We start from the raw sequence: 14,417 nt of genomic DNA, 5'->3' as shown, positions 1-14,417 counted from the left end.
GAATGCCCAACCCCACCTCCAACTTTACTGTCCTATGTATTCATTGATTAAACACATGCAGTCGTCCCTCGGTATCCCTGGGTTCCGCATCCGCAGATATGGAGGGCCGACTATGATACTTGAGTGTCGGTGTCAGGACTTGGTGTGCGCAGTGGGTCCTGTAACCAACCCCCTGCGGATACCAAGGGACAACTGTAGCTGGTGCGTGCTAGGCACAAGGCACTGTGGTAGGGGCGAGGGTCCACAGGGGAGCCTTGGTGAGGGTGAAGGGGGCAGACAGGTAGTGTTGGAAGAGATGTGCTAATACGGGGTGACCGCGGCTGGCAAGAAGGAAGTGAGCAGTCCAAGTGTCTCAGGAAATCTTCCTTAGAGGATACAACAAGTGGGTGTTTTTGCCTGGCACACGAGACGGTGAAGAGAATGCCATACCAGGCATGGGGAGCTGCCTGAACAAAACAGAGTGTGAAACAGCGTGAAGCTTTGGGGAAGCCAAGTGGTTTTGCTGACTTGGAACCTGGAGTAGAAAAGGAGAATAATGAGTGAGGGACACAAGGAAAGGGACCTTGACTTTGGAATTTAGGCATTTGCTGCCGCCAGACACTAGATGGCAGCAGAACTCTGGTTTGAGGGCAGTGGGCCGCTTGACTCAGCCCAAAGACTTCAAGCATCAGGCCCTTCTCTAGCCCAGGGGCTGGTAACTTCCAGGAAACCACTGTTCAGCATCTGAAACATCCTTTACACTTCAAGCCAGTCTAGAGGCGGCTACCAGCAGCCTCTGGAATTAGAATGACTCCGGCTATTACTGAATGTGCCAGGCTTTGTTTTAAGTTCTTTATATGGGTTATCTTATTTAATACCCACAACAATCCTATGAGGTGAGAACTTTATTACCCACTTTTCTCCTGCTTAGGGCAGAAAACTGAGGTCTAGGGAGGTGAAGCCATTTGCCAAAGGTTGCATATTTAGAAGCTAGAATCGGTGGAGCTAGACTTCCAACCTGCATAAGCTACTCCAAACTGTGAAGTAAGAAATCTCTGTTATGACTGACAATGTTTATACTTATGTTTCCATATTCCATGGAGAGTTCTTACTTTCTTTGTTATAGAACAATCTGAAATGTCTCACCTTTCCCCCTTATTTCTAAAATGTCAGATTGAATCTCTCCAACAAGTCCTACTTTTAGGAGCCCAGTTAATCACACTAAAATGAATTTAAAAGTCCTTGAGTAATGCAGCCTTACTAGTTTGTGTATATGAAATGAATGATTCTTTAGTATATTTATGAAAAATGATTCCTGACTTCATTTGGCTTTGGAAACCTACACGGTGGAATAAGTTTAATCTCATTTTAGGAAAAAGCTCAGGTACCTTGTTTGTGTTATTTTCCTGGTGCTTTGGGAGTAGGAAACGAGGTTTCCGGATTCGAGATCTCATGTGGCCCAGTCTTGGCTGACTCACTGGAAACAAGTCTGAGCCCTTTCAGGGTCCTGGATGGTCAGTTGTATAATCTTGATTCCCTTTCTACCTCCCCTGCATGTGACGCTCTGCTCTCAGACCCTGGTTGTGGCCCAACAGCGTCCGAAATACTCCCAGCCACTCTGCCAGGGAAAAACAATGGCAATAGATAGACCAAGACTCTTTCTTATATTCAGATATGGGTGGGATAAAGGGGGCCCTGGGACCTTGGGATGATAGGAGGAAGTGAAATTTGCTCATTGCTGTCACCTTGGCTGAACTTCACGTTAGCAATGGGTGACAGCCAGAAACCCCTTTGGCCAACCTAGGTTAAAGAGCTCCGGGGGCTTCCCTGGTGGCGCAGTGGTTGAGAGTCCGCCTGCTGATGCAGGGGACACTGGTTCGTGCCCCGGTCCAGGAAGATCCCACATGCCGCGGAGCGGCTGGGCCCGTGAGCCATGGCCGCTGAACCTGCGTGTCCGGAGCCTGTGCTCTGTAACAGGAGAGGCCACAACAGTGAGAGGCCCACGTACCGCAAAAAAAAAAAAAAAAAAAAAAGATCTCTGGATGAACCTCTATGCATCAAACTGATAATTCAGAAAACAATTCTTATGTTTTCACTTTCTAGTCATGATATTCTATTCCTTGGTAGGTTAGGAAGTCTGCTGAGGAAAAGAAAACTCTCACACAAAGAATACCACCTTCTGTAGAATGAGGAATTTAACTTTTGGGAAGTCACAGAAATTTTTATTAAAATACATTTGAAGCTTTGATTGAACAGTCATATATATATATATATATATATATAAAATTAAACATAAAATAAAGCAAATCTTTTATGATTATAAATATTCTACCATGTAAATATCTCTTGAATCTATTCAAATCTCTCTAGCCTACTGTTACCACCCTAGATAAAGCCACCATCACTATTAATATTATTATTATTTGCCTGGGCTACTACAATTGACCCTGTTTAAATCTTTTGCACATCTTCCGATTGAGTGGTCTTTTACTTCCTGGTTTGTAGAATATATTTTTGTAATGGGATCTTTGTCAGTTATAGGTGTTATAAATATTTTCTCCTATTTGGTGACTTGCCTTTTCACTTTAAAATTGGAAGAAGTCCTTAACTTGAATTTAGTCTTATTTATAATTTTTCCCTTTATAGTTAATTTCTTTTGTGTCATCTTTAAAAATTTTTTCTCAACTCCAAGATCATGAAGGTATTCTTTTTAAAAAAAAAAAAAAACTTCCCTCTTTTTTTGGTGTGTTAGTTTCTGCTTTATAACAAAGTGAATCAGTTATACATATACATATGTTCCCATATCTCCTCCCTCTTGCATCTCCCTCCCTCCCACCCTCCCTATCTCACCCCTCCAGGTGGTTACAAAGCACCAAGCTGATCTCCCTGTGCTATGCTGCTGCTTCCCACTAGCTAGCTACCTTACGTTTGGTAGTGTATATATGTCCATGCCTCTCTCTCGCTTTGTCACAGCTTACCCTTCCCCCTCCCCATATCCCCAAGTCCATTCTCTAGTAGGTCTGTGTTTTTATTCCAGTCTTCAGGAATACTCTTCATTGTGGTGCGCAGGCTTTTTATTGCAGTGGCTTCTCTTGTTGAGGAGCACGGACTCTAGGTGCACAGGCTTCAGTAGTTGTGGCACGTGGGCTCAGCAGCTGTGGCTCGCGGGCTCTAGAGCACAGGCTCAGTAGTTGTGACGCACAGGCTTAGTTGTTCTGCAGCATGTGGGATCTTCCAGGACCAGGGATCGAACCCATGTCCCCTGCATTAGCAGGCGGATTCTTAACCACTGTGCCACCAGGGAAGTCCCTCAAAGATTTGTTTATTGTAAATAGGCTATCTAGATAACCACTGGCCACGTGTGGTTATTTGAATTTAAATTAATATAAATTTTAAAAATTCAGCTCCTTGGTCACATTAGCCACATCCTTATAGCAGTCTCAGCAACCAGTGTACATTTTAGTTTTGCTTTACTTGCGCAGAATCAAGGCAATCTTGATTTTACTAGATGAGTAGTTACACACGGTGGTCCTTTCCAACAGCTCTTTTTTCAAACTCAGCATGGTCTTCCATTAAGGGGAGGTGTCAGGAAAAGCTTTAACTTGAGCCCGGACTAAAGCTAGTTAACCTGGTAGCACAAGATAATGCCCTTGTGATGTCTTGTGGGTTAAAATAGGACATAGAATATACTTGAGCAGGTGTTTTTTTGAAGAATAGCTGAGAAAGTATTTAAACACATTTTAAAAATTAGAATTCTCACGCAATATGTGGAACACCAGGGCCTCTCTGTGGAGCCCTAGGGTGCTGTGGGGTACAGTTTGAAAACTCTTGATCCAAACCAAAGCTGTCATGAAACTGGGTCCTCAAAAGACAAAGGGGTTTCACATGGTCACACAGTAGGTGACTGTCAGAAAAGAGTAGAAATAGATTTTTCTGACTCAGTCCTGTGTTTTCCATACACTTTTGAAATGACAGGGTCCAAACATGGCTTCCCCCATTGTCTGGGCCATGCTTTCCTGAGCCTTAGTGGTGGCAAGGGTGGGCTCTGGAGCTGGACCCAAGCTGGGAGCTGAGTGGGGCCTCATCTTTCTCATTTGGGATGTTATTTTCAGTAATAATAATAGCAGCTTCCATTTATTGAGCACGTACTCTGCGCCAGACATACTGTTATCCTCATTCAACAAAGGAGTGTCAAGTAAAAAACAAATCCAGACTTAGTAAGGAGAAACCTTAGTTCAAAATGATTATTGTAATGCGGGAGGGGGACTACTTCAAAGATGTGCAAACCTCTACAGAGTTAGGTAAAAAGGGTTTTCCTTCTACAGAGCAGGAAACAAAGCTAGAGAGAACCAGGTGTGAGAAAGTGGGATGAAGGGATGGTGAGATTAGATAGTAGATCAGAGATTGTTTTACCCTGAGGCTAGCTTAATTTCTGGGAGGGATCCTTTAAGGGGGCTGTATGCTGGTTCAGGCTGAGGGTGGATGAAAGTTCAGGGAGCTGGAGACGTCAGAAAAGCTTAACAAAATGTTTGGTTAACAAGTGTCTTATTCTGACTGATCGATAGGGACAAACAGTTCAGCTAACAGTTTATAAAGCAAAGAATGGGAATTTGGAGGCTGTGTGTGCCCTGTCATAAGTAAACAAGGAAGACATCTGCAACTCTTACAAAAGTCTCATAGGGAAGGGTAGTTCCTTGCAGTGTGCTGTTTTGGAACACAAAGGGTGTGAGGATATCTTAATCTTCACTGTTTTCTGGGATCACTGGGCTCAGGTTAAAATCCACATTGTCCAGGAAGCAGGTTTAAAAGTCAAGTAAATTGTCTAAGGTCACACAGCTAAAACAGTGGAAAGGAGACTCAAATAAGATCTGATAGACTCTGAAACCTACACATTTTATTCTACTCCTATTGGCCTCTCTAGTCTAAAATTGTAAAAGTGGGCTTATTAGTTGTCCCATCTGCCAGGGGTGGTGGGGGTGTGGCGTGACAGCTGCTGTAAGTGTGGATTCACTGCTACTACACCTTTTACAAAATGCGGGTGCTCCCCTGGCGGCACAGGGGTTAAGAATCCGCCTGCCAGTGCAGGGGACACGGGTTTGAGCCCTGGTCCGGGAAGATCCCACATGCCGTGGAGCAGCTAAGCCCATGCGCCGCAACTACTGAGCCCACGCACCTAGAGCCCATGCTCTGCAACAAGAGAAGCCACTGCAATGAGAAGCCCACGCACCGCAACGAAGAGTAGCCCCTGCTTGCCGCAACTAGAGAAAGCCCACGCGCAGCAACAAAGACCCAACGCAGCCAAAAATAAATAAATAAATAAATTTATTTAAAAAAAATGTGTACTCAGAAAACTGTAAGACGCTAATGAAAGAAATTGAAGACCACACAAACAGATGGAAAGATATACGGTTTTCTTGGGTTGGAAGAATCAATATTGTTAAAATGACCATAGTACCCAAGGTAATCTACAGATTCGATGCAATTCCTATCAAATTACCAATGGCATTTTTCATAGAACTGGAACAAAAATTTAAAATTTGTATGGAAACACAAACGACCTGGAGTAGCAAAAACAATCTTGAGAAAGAAGAATGAAGCTGGAGGAATCACGCTCCCTGACTTCAGACTACACAGTAAGTCCCCTACATACGAAACTTCCAGTTGCAAACTTTCAAAGATGCGAACATGCATCTGGTCCAGCAAGGAGCCAGAACCTGTGCCATCAACGTCAAGCATGAGTGAAATTGCACCTTGCCCTCCATCTCCTCTTGCTGATGATCCCTCAGCTCTACCATCTCCCACCCCATCTCCCTCCACCAGTCAGTAACTCTTCTTTCCTGTTCTCTCGATGCCAGCCCCTGTATGCCAGCTGTTGTACTGGGCTACTGTATTTTTCAAGGTGCTGTACTGTGAGATTAAAAATGTTTTCTTTATTTTTGTGTTTGTTTTTTATGTATTATTTTTGTGAAAAGTATTACAAACCTATCATAGTACAGTACTAAATAGACAATTGTGTTAGTTGGGTACCTAGGCTAACTTTGTTGGACTTATGAACAAATTGGAACAGAACTTGTTCATATGTAGGGGACACTGCATTACAAAGCCACAGTAATGAAAACAGTATGATACTGGCACAAAAAAAGAAATATAGATCAATAGAACTGGATAGAAAGCCCAAAGATAAACCCACACACCTATGGTCAATTAATCTATGACAAAGGAAGCAAGAATATACAATGGAGAAAAGAGAGTCTCTTTAACAAGTGGCACCGGGAAAACTGGACATAGGCAGAACACTCTTTGACATAAATTGCAGCAATAGTTTTTTGGATCCATCTCCTAGAGTAATGGAAACAAAAGCAAAAATAAATAAAAGGGACCTAATTAAACTTAAAAGCTTTTGCACAGCAAAAGGAAACCATAAACGAAACAAAAAGACAACCTACAGAATGGGAGAAAATATTTGCAAATGATGTGACTGACAAGGGCTTAATTTCCAAAATATATAAACAGTTTATACAGCTCAATATCAAAAAAACAAACAACCCAATCAGAAAATGGGCAGAAGATCTAAATAGACTTTTCTCCAAAAAAGACATACAGATGGCCAACAGGCACAAGGAAAGATGCTCAACATCACTAATTATTAGAGAAATGCAAATCAAAGCTACAATGAGGTACCACCACACACTGGTCAGAATGGCCGTCATCCAAAAGTCTCTAAATAATAAATTCTGGAGAGGGTGTGGAGAAAAGGGAACCCTCCTACCCTGTTAGGAATGTAAATTGGTGCAGCCACTATGGAGAACAGTATGAAGGGTCCTTAAAAAACTAAAAATAGTGTTACCATATGATCCAGCAATCCCACTCCTGTGCATATACCCAGAAAAGACAAAAACTCTAATTCAAAAAGATACATGCACCCCAATGTTCATTGCAGCACTGTTTACAATAGCCAAGACTTGGAAGCAACCTAAATGTCCATTGACAGATGAATGGATAAAGACGTGGTACATATATGCAATGGAATATTACTCAGCCATAAAAAAGAATGAAATAATGCTATTTGCAGCAACATGGATGGACCTAGAGATTATCATACTAAGTGAAGTAAGTCAGACGAAGACAAATATCATATGATATCACTTACATGTGGAATCTAAAAAAATGATACAAATGAACTTATTTAGAAAATATTTCTAAATGTTTTCACAGACATAGAATAGCAAACTTATGGTTATCAAAAGGGAAATGGGGAGGGATAAATTGGGAATATGGGATTAACATATACACACTACTATATATAAAATAGATAAATAACGAGAACCTACTGTATAGCACAGGGAACTAAATCCAGTATCTTATAATAACTTATAATGGAAAAGAATCTGAAAAAGAATATACATATGTATACATATATATGTGTGTATATATATACATATATATACATATACATATGTGCATATATAAAACTGAATCATTTTGCTGTACACCTGAAACTTTGTAAACCGACTATACCTCAATTAAAAAAATATCATCACAAAAAAGGTTTATGAAACACCATTTTAATATTCATTGCAATGTTAGAATTTAAATTCTTTTATTAAAGTCTTTATTTCTTTCCCTTTCCCCCTAAAATTTTATTTCCAAAACACTTTCAAACAGAATCCAGAGCATCTACGGTACAGCATCTATACTATTCCATCATAATCCATAGTATTCAAGAATTACCAGACATGCAAAAAAACAAAAAACAAAACCCACCCCAGAAAAATATGGTCCATATACTAAAAAACGTTAGATTTAGCAAAGACTGTAAAGTAGTTATTATAAATATATTCAAAGGGCAAAGCAAAACCTTTTAAACTTACAGATAAAGTTGAAAGAATAGGTTGATGAGCACCTACCTATATAGCCTTCTCCTAGATTCACTAATTGTTAATATTCACCTACAATTGCTTTCTCTTTCTATACACATATTCTGTCTTCTGAAGCATTTGAAGCACATTTCAGAGGATACAATTCTTTCCCCCTTAAATCCTTCAGGATGTACCTCCAAGAACGAGGGCCTTGTCTTACATAACACAATGCCATCATCACCCCCAAGACACTTAACGTGACCCAATGGTATCATCTAACATGAGATCACGTTCAAATTTCCCTCATTGCCCTCATACTGTACTTTGTGCCTGGGTTGTTGTTGTTTTCCCTTTTCTCCGGCCAGAATCCAATTAAGGATCACATATTGCATGTGTCATGTCTCTTTGGTATCCTGTGATCTAAAACAGTCTCTTACCTTTTCTTGCTTTTTATGACAATGAGATTTTTGAAGACTTCCAGGTTTGTTGTCTTGTAAAATGTGCAGGATTTGTCTGATTGTGCCTGCATGATTAGATTCAGGTTAAACATTGTGGGCAAAAATTGTATATAGGTGATGCTGTGTACTTCTGCTATTATACCTTAATCTTACAAACGTGACTCTCTATACTCATTTTCTTCTATTTTTATCCCTAACCGCTTTTCTTTCTTCTTTCTTGGAGAAGAGGCTCATCCAGCCCTTCTCCTTTAGGACTACTCTTTCATCTTCCCTCTGAAGATATATTTTTCAAACTGTGGGTCATAACTCACCAGTGTGTAGTGAAATACATTAGGGGATTGTAATTAGCACTTTAAAGAACAAAATAGAATAGATTTAGAATGAAAGAGAAAATATCCAAATGCATATGGCACGTGGTAAGGGTTAACAGGACAGTTTTATTTATTTATTTAACTTATTTTATTATTTTTTAACATCTTTATTGGAGTATAATTGCATTACAATGGTGTGTTAGTTTCTGCTCTATAACAAAGTGAATTAGTTAGACATATACATATGTTCCCATATCTCTTCCCTCTTGCGTCTCCTTCCCTCCCGCCCTCCCTATCCCACCCCTCTAGGTGGTCACAAAGCACTGAGCTGATCTCTCTGTGCTATGCGGCTGCTTCTCACTAGCTCTCTATTTTACGTTTGGTAGTGTATATATGTCCATGCCACTCTCTCACTTCGTCCCAGGTTACCCTTCCCCCTCCCTGTGAACAGGACTGTTTTATGAACGCTTTTATTTCTGCTATGTACATATATGCACAGGTGTAAAGATAAAAATCATATTATTTACCAGGGTAATGGTCAAAAGAGCTTGGAAACTGCTGCTTTGAGGTGTTGTGTAGGGCACAGATCTAGGTTCTGTTGAAAACACAGGTCTACAGATCCAATCTTGGGCCGAGCATCAACGTCTTCTGTATTCTCCACTTATCTCTGACAATCTATCTTTTGATTAATCCACTGACAGAGAACTCCCCTCTTCTCTTCCTTCTTTCTCCTTTCTAAAAGTTGTGGACAGTACTGCTACCTCTCAGGGGTAGCAGGCCATGGTTTAGTGTCTTTGAGGTATGAGGTAAATAATTATTATTGTTGTTGGGCATCTTGTATTTCCCTCTCTCCCACTCATTACTGTGGTTGTCATAGCAAAAACAACAATGATAATGATCATTTGTGGAGCCTGCTATGGGCCAGGCTTTGGGGGCAGAAGTGCTAGGAGCCCCCCTAAGAAGACCTGTTGGGGGGCAGTGTTCGGCATAGCCTGAAGGAGGAGGCCTGTGGACGGTCACACATGTCCTTAACCCAACGAGCTCTGGCTCTCATGACAATGAAGGGAACTTTGGTTGAAATCTTTGGGTCTGTGCCGGTCTTACGCCTTCCGTTCTCTAGGACTCAGTTGCTTGATCTATAACATGATCAGGATTGGATTAGACCATCTCTATGGTTCTCGTCAACTTTACCCGCTGTGACACCCTTTACCAAGCGGCAAAGAACCTCTTGCTAATTGGGAAACATACCTGGCAGCCAGATTTTGAAAAGTAAGAGTGAGGAGAGATCCGTTCCGAGGCCTTGTCAGTACTGGGCGGAGACAGGCGGTGCAAACAGTGGGCAGTTAGAGGGCAGAATCATGGCACTAAGCTCCCAAGAAGGCCAGGGATAGAAGTTGTGAGAGGGAATTCAGGGAGTTACCAAAGACTGACTTCATCTACTCTAAACACTGAATGCTTTAGCTAGTAAACACCATGTAGTGCAAATATTAAAAATATACCTGAGTTTGACAAGAAGAGTGATGCAAGTAGGCTAGATACAGTTTCTCTTGGGGATATTAGAATGTCAGTGAACCTCACAAAAAAGTCTAGGCAACTCAGGTCAGAGGGCAGGGCAAGCACAAGAAGCTCATTCTTCATCTGACCCCGGACCACCCTGAGTCATTGAATCCTGGAGAAATGGAAAGGTTGTGTGGACACATATACACTACCAAACGTAAGGTAGATAGCTAGTGGGAAGCAGCCGCATAGCACAGGGAGATCAGCTCTGTGCTTTGTGACCGCCTGGAGGGGTGGGATAGGGAGGGTGGGAGGGATGGAGATGCAAGAGGGAAGAGATATGGGGACATATGTATATGTATAACTGATTCACTTTGTTATAAAGCAGAAACTAACACACCATTGTAAAGCAATTATACTCCAATCAAGATGTTAAAAAAAAAAAGGAAGAAAGGTTGCCTTCAACTTTTAAAAACAAGGTCCACATGCTTATTTGTGTCATTACATCAACATGACTCAAGGGGTGCAGGAGGGTGACGGGCTGGGAAGGGGGGTTGCCATTCAGGAGGTCAGTGCTGAGGGGGGTGACAGAGGCTGAAGGAAGGAAGGGAGGAGCTGTCATCTACCAGCAGCTCCACTGGGCTTTGGGGCTGCCAGCTGCAGCCTGTGGCTTCTGGCCAGGGACCCAAGGCTGGCAGACAGTACCCTCGGATTCCAGCTATACTCTTAGCAGGCTTGCCCCATCTGAATACCAGAGAGATAGGATACGTTTATTCTCCCGACATGAAGTGATGTTGGTAATAATGAGAAAGATAATCAGCGGGACTTTCTCTCCTCCCTGTTAGAAGCATAGAGAATTGCTTAGCAAGGGGTCAGGTGAGCACATTCTTAACTGGAAGGGCAAGAGATGGGAAGAATGCCCTTGGCTCACCTGTGCTAGCCTGAGAGGACCTCAAGCTACCCAGAGCCGAACTGTGCATCCCTCTCTGGAATGAGGTGTGGGGCATGATCAAGACTCTACACAGGGTTAAAAAAGCTAAAATGTGTTTGACAGGCAGACTTGAAGGAGGTAAGATATTACAACTGGACGACCACACAAGGGTGGGCTGTGTATGTGGGGTGTGCAGTGGGAACGGGAAAAGGAAGGAACTGGCCAGTAGGTACTCAAAGAGTAACCTGGAACACAGGCAGGTTGTCTGTACATGTGCTTTGAGTGTATTTTAGCAACAGATTTCTCATACCTTTTTGTCTCGCATCACTACTCTGCTGGAGTAGCCATATCCTGATGGCATCTTTGGCCCCCTGTAACCTGGGGATGTGGACATCAAGTGGAGTGGTCATCCCTTCTGTGGAAATAAATGAATAACAACTGAATGAGAAAAGCAAAGGCTTAGAAATTGATCAAGTCCTGCTCATTTCGGTCTGATTGCGAGAGAAGTTATTGCTTAGCTTCCACGATTGTCACTAGAGATAGCAGTATGGTTTTCCACAAGTCTGACTTCTAGCAGGCTGGCTTCCTGGGTTGTTTAATGGTGATAAGGGGGCTGGTTTCCTGGACAGGTTGCTGCAGGTTGTTGGTCAGAGTCCTGTTCTTAGGTCTGACGATTGTCCGTTCATTTTAGATTCTAAATTTTACTTTATTAAAATCTTGGCAATATTCCATTGATAGGTTCAGTCTCTCAGAACTATTCTGACAGGGCAGAGAAGGAGCTGCAGGGTAGGCCTCTTTCCCCAAGTCAGTTTTTCCCTCTGGAGAAGAGAGCGGTTGAGTTTTCTGGGCCCGTGGCAGCATCTCTGCTCAGCTTGTGTGATGTGAAGGAGGCTGGGAAGACTGTCTGGAAGAAAGGAGCATATGGCAAAATAAAGCCTAACTGGCTTTGTTCAAGCTTTTTAAAGGAGATGGTGTTTTATCCATGCTTTGATGTTCAACAGCGGTAGTAACTTCCTTGTTTTGCTAAACATTAGGTGAAATCAAATGAGACTCCTGAACTTTTGCTTCTGGAAGTGGGACTCTCGGGCTAATGAAGGGACTATGCCCAGGAGACAGTGACACAAGTCAACACGGAGCATCTTTCCTCCTATTCAATCCCACCTGTCCTCCAAAGCCCAGACTAAGTCCCACCTCTCCAGAGAGAGGCCTTCCTCGAATACTCCCACTCACAACAAACTTTCCCACTTCTCTGAATTTCTGTAGCTCTTGTCGGAGTGATTTCTTCCAGCTCTTCATCCCACTCAGCTTTACATGGTTACCTGACTGTGAACCTGGGGAGCAGAAATCACATCTTATTTTCAATCTAGATTGGAACCTAGGAAAACCCTGCACCTAGTGGGCTTGCTAACTGCGTGGGGGAGTGGTAGTCTTGTGGTAAGAAAATGATGGCTCGGTGACAGTGTGAAGACTTCAGAGCATCATAAATGCACTGCAACCAGAAGTTGCCAGACTCTGTTGCCTGAACTGAGATGGTCAAATTCACTAGGCAGAGATTTAGGAGGAAACACTAAGGTTTCTTGCATTTTCTGAAGAAAGACTCTGCATTGGAGGCTGATGCTGTGGTTTCTTACCACTTTGGCAAGGACACATGAATGTGTGCAATGTCACTAATGGCCATGGAACGTCTGCAAAGTCCTCCTCCCTGCTGGGATCACCTGCCCTTTAGGATTTAAATAAAGTTGTCTTGACCCCTCATCCACATCTGTTGGGAAACTTAAAATCCTTTCCCCAATTTCTCGGAGGATTGTAAGGGGCTTATATTTCTTTCATTTAATCCTAGTTGGATTTCCCTGCTCGGTGGCATTTTCTCCCCCATGACATCTCAACTCTCATGTGTGCTACGCTTTTCTGAACCCTGTTGCGCTACACTAGAATCCTCCCTAAATTCCTACACTCCTTCTCAGTAATATGGACACAGTGGAATGTGTGTGGATGGCAGTTTTTGACCAAAAATTTGAGGCCACACCTCCTACACACATCCCATATTTGTGTGGTCATCCAGGTGCAATATCTTATCTCCATGTGAAAGACACTGTAAAACAGAGTAGGTGGAGGAAAAATACCTTTGAAAAAGATTTAAGGCAGGAAACAAGAGAAGATTATCATCTACACTGTTCTTTAGGGGAAAGTCAAGAAAATGTGTTTTCCAGGAAATGGAAAAAAAAAATGAGATAAGAGGATAGTAGACAAATGAAAATGAAGCTGCCTCATGAGTACATAAATAAAAGGAAAGCAGAAGAAATGAGGAAAAAAAGTGCTTTGAAACAAAATGAGGGGGATTGTAGACGTTAAAAGTATTTTAGAAGTAGGGACACTGGAGGAAAATCTAGGTTTCAGTTAAGGCAAGAAGATGAAAGAAACATCAGTAGAGAGGTTGACAGTATGGGGGGATTTACTTTACACAAAACGAGTTCTGGTGGGCACAGTGGAAAATTTGGGACAGAGGAACAGAAAGAAGCAGAGTCAGGGTGTGGAAACCCTCAGTGATGCGGTGATGAAAATAGATGGCTAGAGAGCTTATATATTCTACAGTTGTGTGAGTGAGGCAGAGTGAGTTTAGCTGGGCACTGAGGGCAGGACACAAACCAACCAAGGTCCTGGAGATATACATTCACCTTTCACAGGGAGCACTTCCTGGTGTGAGGCCCTTCCGGTGGTGGGCATGCAGCAAAGAGCAGCCATGGTCAAGAGATGCCCCGAAAACAAAGCGACTCAGAAAGGCTACGAATAAAAAGGCCTCCTGGTGAAGGCAAACAAAAACAAATTCAGGGATTGCAATATTAATACCAGTGAAATTGGATCCAAGATAAAAACATACTAAAGTTCTTTTAGACCTTTGAGGAAATGTTTAATCCCGTGTTTAATAAGCCCAACTGAGCTGAAGTTAACAAAGGAATTTCTCACTTTATGTCATCAAATCAAAGAAAGAACAGAGACACAGCTGGCTTCACCTGAATCTAAGGACTCCCGAGAAGTCCAAGTGCTTTCTGTTTCTTGCTTCTGCGTCTCTCTGTATGTTGGCTCTATTTGATTTGCTGCATGGAGGAGAATGTGGGGGGGTTATATCCTTCCAGATGTGACCAGAAAAGAAAGGGAGGCAGACCTGCTCGCTCTTATAAGAAAAATCCTGGGAAGGAACTCTGATTGGCTTGGTTTGGGTACCGAGTAAACCCTGGTCCAGTTGCCGTCATGAGGTGACTGAGGCCCTGGGATGGGCTTAGCTTCACACACGTGTCCCCAGTGGTCAAGGCTGCAGGGTCTTTCACCAGAAAAGGGGTGGGGGAGGGGTTGCTGGATAGAGTTTTAAAAAATAGCCACTAAA

The sequence above is a fragment of the Lipotes vexillifer genome, unplaced genomic scaffold, assembly GCF_000442215.2.
Source record: "Lipotes vexillifer unplaced genomic scaffold, Lipotes_vexillifer_v1.1 scaffold253, whole genome shotgun sequence".
Classification (NCBI taxonomy): Eukaryota; Metazoa; Chordata; class Mammalia; order Artiodactyla; family Lipotidae; genus Lipotes; species Lipotes vexillifer.
The sequence above is the reverse complement of the archived record's forward strand: the minus strand, read 5'-3'. Positions refer to the sequence as shown.